The 5,561-nt window shown below is 40.3% G+C and overlaps 1 long non-coding RNA gene across 1 annotated transcript; it reads left to right on the forward strand.

Moving 5' to 3' along the window:
- Positions 1 to 1,001: 1,001 nt before the first annotated feature.
- LOC132129340 (uncharacterized) lies at positions 1,002 to 3,663 on the forward strand. The gene is made up of 3 exons (XR_009428491.1): positions 1,002 to 1,116; positions 2,755 to 2,957; positions 3,041 to 3,663. It is a non-coding gene; the product is annotated as an uncharacterized LOC132129340 (long non-coding RNA).
- The last annotated feature ends 1,898 nt before the right edge of the window (positions 3,664 to 5,561 follow it).

Raw genomic sequence — 5,561 nt, forward strand, 5'->3', positions numbered from 1 at the left:
TTTTCCAGTAACAGTACTTAACAAGAATAACTTATTTAGGTACAGCAAGACTCTGCTCTGCTCCTCTGCTGATTGTAAACAGGTCTATCAATGACACATTTTATGGTGTTTCTGCTGACGGTAATATGAATGCAGAGATGTGTGGCCCTTTACCATTGCTTTTTAATTGGGGGTCATTTTAGCAGGACTATGAACATGCTTTTGTTACCAGAATCTGTGGCTGGAATCCAAACCGGCTGTGTCAATACCAGAGGCGGAAATCAAATTTCTGGCATGCTCGCTCTTACACAGGACGTTGTGTTCTGCAGTAAATTATGTGTCAAAACAGATATTTTAATTAGAGTCAGTTAAGTGCAGTTTATGATAACTCTGTAAATAATTTTCTCACCATTGAAACAAATCAAGCTTTACATATCACTTTTATGTTTATGCAAGTCAGTGCAGATGTAGGACACATGAAGAAACACAACAGAATATAATGGACTTTCACGCTTACATATAGCATATTTGGCGTGCTGTCCGGGGAAGGGCTCCGAGCTCGGGAATGGCTCGAACCTAGAGTACCCCCTGCCTGTATAAGTGTAGTAAGAACTCGAAGTGAGGAGGTGGGGCGGAGGGGGGATGCTGATAAACCGTCAATGGATAGAGGTAAGTCAGCTGTATTTATGCCACAGTGTTGATTACAGCGATATCACTGACTTGACTGCAAATAAATGCACAGACACTATTTAAACTGAACAGAGATGACATCACTGAATTCAATGATGAACTGCCTTAAACTGTCATTTTGCATTATTGACACACTGTTTTCCTAATGAGTGTTTTTCAGTTGCTTTGACACAATGTATTTTGTTTAAAGCGCTATATAAATAAAGGTGACTTGACTTGATTAAATTGAGTGCGCTCCACCGGTGTTAATTAGGCTAAGTATCTTGTGTGCTCCTCTCGAATCTTTTTAATAAAACATTATGTGGAGAGGTCATAGTTGAAAACTTTTTGTGACTTGACACACCTTCTTAAATGTGTTGGTGACTGGAAAAAGACTTTGAGACTTTGCATTTTCTTTCAGCCTGTTCTACTGTTTTTGTTCAGACTGATCATTTATTAGGCTGAACTGTAAGATTTTGAATTTTCTTAACCGTTGTTTCTGTAAAAACTCGTACTTGAACTATAAAGTTGTTTAAGCCATGGTTTATACTGTCATTTTACAGTTCCAAAACTGTTTATAATAGCTAATACCAGAATATTTTTACAAAAAAAAAAACCCTTTTTCACCGGTCTGGAGTTTGCAGGTATGATTACAACAGAAGTTCCAGAGGTACAGGGCTTTCAAATGTTGTCTTGGACAAATGGAGTTTTGGAATAAAAAAAAGGATGTGAACTGCTCTTCTAAAGCCTTTTCTATTTAATGTTTTAATCATCTAGCCTAATGTCTCATTACCTTTTTTTTCAACAAATATTGATACATGCTATTAATTGCAAGTAATCTTTAACAAACTCATACGAGCAACTCTTTACAGGGACAGCAGAAATTTGTCATTTGACAGGATTACCCAGAGGTTTGATGCTGTGCTAGATGTCAAACTGAACCACCACTGGAGGGAGTTTGACCATCAGTGTGTCCTCGTGTCCACTGACTGACTGTGCAGATTAGGACTGAATCTGCCCTTTGTGTCGGGGAGAGGGACAGAGCCTCGTTTGTGGGGGGCTTCGGAGGGAATTCTTGTCCAAACATTCTGCACGCGGATTTGTATTCATTGCACCCCTGCTGCTATTGATATCATTACGCGGGGCTCTCCAGCTGGGAGGAGGGGCCCTGCTCAGGCAGATGGGAGGTCACGGAGACGGCAGCCCTAATGAGAACTGACACTGGCTCCAGGTCGACCAAGCATCTACCGGAATTCTATCGGAGCCGCACTTTCCCAGTCAGCGCATTAGATCAAAGATCATTACCTGCTAATCAAAACACATGAGCATGAGGCTCCCCCTTTATGCAGTACTTTGGCGACAGCTACCGGATCAGAGCTACTCAGCACACAGAGAACAATTATGCCGATTCCACCGCACACATGCGAAGCGGCACTAGCTCTAGCTACACCAGAGATTGTGCCTTTGAAAAGCAAGTGTTCTACCAAAAATATCTTCCAAAAATCTCTTTGATCTTATTAGATTTACATTTATGCATTTTGCAGACACATTTTGTCAAGGTACACATTTCATCCGTTCATGCATTCCCTGGGAAACAAACCCGTGACATAGGCACTGCTAGCGCCATGCTGTTTGAGCTACAGGAATGCTTCATGAGGGATTTGTTGTCTTTTCTTTCACACGTAGTTGGAAGCCACATATTATTAGCGATTAGTGATTGTTAAATCAGTTTCATATTTGCCAGAAAATTTCTGAGCAAGTTGAATTCATCACATAGAAACTTCTATGAATAAAGCTTGGCTAGTGGAATCAAGGTCGACAGCAAAGCATAGCGCGACGTCGTGTGATATAATCGGAGGCGGTGTTATGGTGTGTGTGGTGCACTCTAGTTGAACTTGCCCCAAGCTGCTGATCTGAGACCATCATCTCCACTGTCTGCTCATCTCAGTCATTGCTATCTCAGGAGCGGAGCTGATCTCAGATCTGCTTCTGTGGCTGATGTGCTTTCGAAGGGACCTCCGTCCTGATGGGGGCCTGGGGCTTGAGCTCTGGCCTAATAACCTCAACTCTAATCCTATTTTGCCTATGCCATTGTTGCTTCATTAGGTCACTTCTTCCATCTGAGTGCAGCAAAGCGACTTGGAGATTCATGAGGGATTTGTGAGACATGGAGTCTGCTTATAGATGTTTGCCCTTTTATCCTGCACAGACTACAGCAATCTGACGTCTTCTCTTCAAATGTACTGACTGAGAAAATGCCACTTCACCTCGTTGCTCCAGATGAGTTTAATGGCTGTCCATTTTTGCATGTATGCTCCTCAAAGTGTAACAGAATTGTTTGATATTATAGTTTTTGTTTCATACTTGTTGGTTCTAATATGCTGTTCCCCAGGGTTTGGCTCATATGCTCTTGGATCTTCGGTAACGCTGATCCTGTGGGCAATGCTCTTAGCCGCTGAAGGAGGAGTGTTTCTGCCGTGACTCTGAGATGCCAGTCTCAGCAGCGAAAGGAGGAACAGAGATGAGTAGAGAGACAGAGAGATGGTGAAGAGGAGTGGGAGTAGAGGGTCCATTGCCCATTAATCGTTTGTTTGAGTTTCTGCTCTGGTGAGCATGTTATGTCTCCATTAGCAGGGGTTTGTTTCCTCCTCCTGCCCGCCTCTTGGCAGCAGGGGGCTCTCACACATCCTATGCGACTGTTCACTGCTGTCTGTTGCCATGCAGACTGTCTGATGAGTGTGTGTGCGCGTGTGTTTGGGAAGAGGGTGGAGATTAAGGTAGTGAACACGAGATGAAGGCTAGTGCTCTTGTTAATCCATGTTACCATAATGTCAGGCATCTAATTTAACTAGTGTATTTTGGATCTTTACATAAACTTTCTACAAACTTAAATCGTTTGGTGTTTTTTCAGCTGCACTTTTATTATTGTTTTGGAAACATTTTACCATGAACGTGTGTGTTTTCAATTGTATTTTATGTTTCAATTCTATTATTAAAATGTAGAAAATCATTACAGCAATGTGCATGTTTAAAATGATGTTGATATATACAAAGAACTACATACTACATACATACTTATTTTGTGAAGATGATTTAGCTTTTTTTTTTAAACACATCCCTCAGTTTTAGTGTAATTTGCTTGTTAATTGCAATTTAGAGATTAAAAATTCATATTAAATGCAGTTAGTTGAACTTTAGGATGTTTTTGACGAAATATTAATAAAACAATGATAATGAATTAATAAAACAATTTAAATTGTATTAATCTAATATTAAATTGTATTAATGTCATATAATATATTATTATTAATATGTTATTGGCAAAAGTTTTTTTTATGTAATAATTAGTAATATTTGAAATACACTATGAGTGCACATTCTGCAAAATTAAGCTCACTATTTTGTGACACTTTTAAACAGACCATTTTGTAGTAATTTCCAATCAATTTCTAGGATACATAAAATGCTAGCTGTACAGTTAGCTTTAGCAAGACCATTTTATTTAAAAAAAATTAAAATGACTGTGACGGCCCTTGTGTGTTTGTTAATTATCTTTGTTCTGTTGAGGTGATTGCTGATTGGGTGCACCTGGAACCTGTGAGTGGTACACCTGGAACCTATGAACCAGTGGAAGCTCCACTTGGTCAAACTACTCGGGCATCCTCTTCTCTGCAATCCAGACGTCATCCATGGCCTGATCACTCCGACTACTATATTTTATTTTGGGTTTATTTGTGTTATAGAGACTTACCATCTGCATTTAAATAGTTATGTTTGGTGACTCTTTTGTTAAATAAATCACTTTTGATTATTTATGCTGCCTCGTTCCCTCTTTTGTCATGACCCGTGAGCCAGGTTGTGACAAAATGGGGGCTCGACTCGGTCTTAGAATTTGAGAACATTAAGGTAGTTTTAAGACTACTGCCACAGTTTAATGAAAAGGACCCGGATACTTTTTTATATTATTTAAGCGTGTTGCTAAAGCTAGAGGTTGGCCTTATGCAGATTGTGCTTTGATGCTTCAGTGTGTGCTGACAGGAAGAGCGCAGGAACCTTATTCATCCTTGAGCGCAGAAGATAGCTCTAGCTTTGTAATAATCAAGTCTGCTGTGTTAAAGGCGTATGAGCTGGTACCAGAAGCGTTTCGCCAACGTTTTAGGTCCTGGGAAAGACGCACTGGTCAAACTTATATGGAGTTTGCTCTGGACATAACTGGTCATTTTAAACGTTGGCTGGATGCGCTGGAGGTCACTACTTTTGGGCATCTGTGTGAACTTGTTGTTTTGGAGCAGTTCAAATACATGCTTCCTGGCGGCAGGTGCGGCTGCATTAGCAGATGAGTATTTGTTACTCCATAAAGGGAGTTTTAGAGAGCGTGCTATAACACGTGAGCGTTCTTGGAGAGCTGGTGCACCGAAGTTAGAAGCAGTATCGCGAGGTAATGTTGACACTAACTGTAACCACTGTCATGAAGAGGGTCACTGGAAGGCTGATTGTCCGCTGCTGCATTTTAGAAATAAAAAAGTACAGTCGTGGCCAAAAGTTTTGAGAATTACATAAATATTAGTTTTCAAAAAGTTTGCTGCTAAACTGCTTTTAGATATTTGTTTCAGTTGTTTCTGAGATGTACTGAAATATAATTACAAGCACTTCATACGTTTCAAAGGCTTTTATCGACAATTACATGACATTTATGCCAAGAGTCAGTATTTGCAGTGTTGGCCCTTCTTTTTCAGGACCTCTGCAATACGACTGGGCATGCTCTCAATCAACTTCTGGGCCAAATCCTGACTGATAGCAACCCATTCCTTTATAATCACTTCTTGGAGTTTGTCAGAATTAGTGAGTTTTTGTTTGTCCACCCGCCTCTTGAGGATTGACCACAAGTTCTCAATGGGATTAAGATCTGGGTA

This window comes from Carassius carassius, chromosome 4 (genome assembly GCF_963082965.1).
Source record: "Carassius carassius chromosome 4, fCarCar2.1, whole genome shotgun sequence".
Taxonomy (NCBI): Eukaryota; Metazoa; Chordata; class Actinopteri; order Cypriniformes; family Cyprinidae; genus Carassius; species Carassius carassius.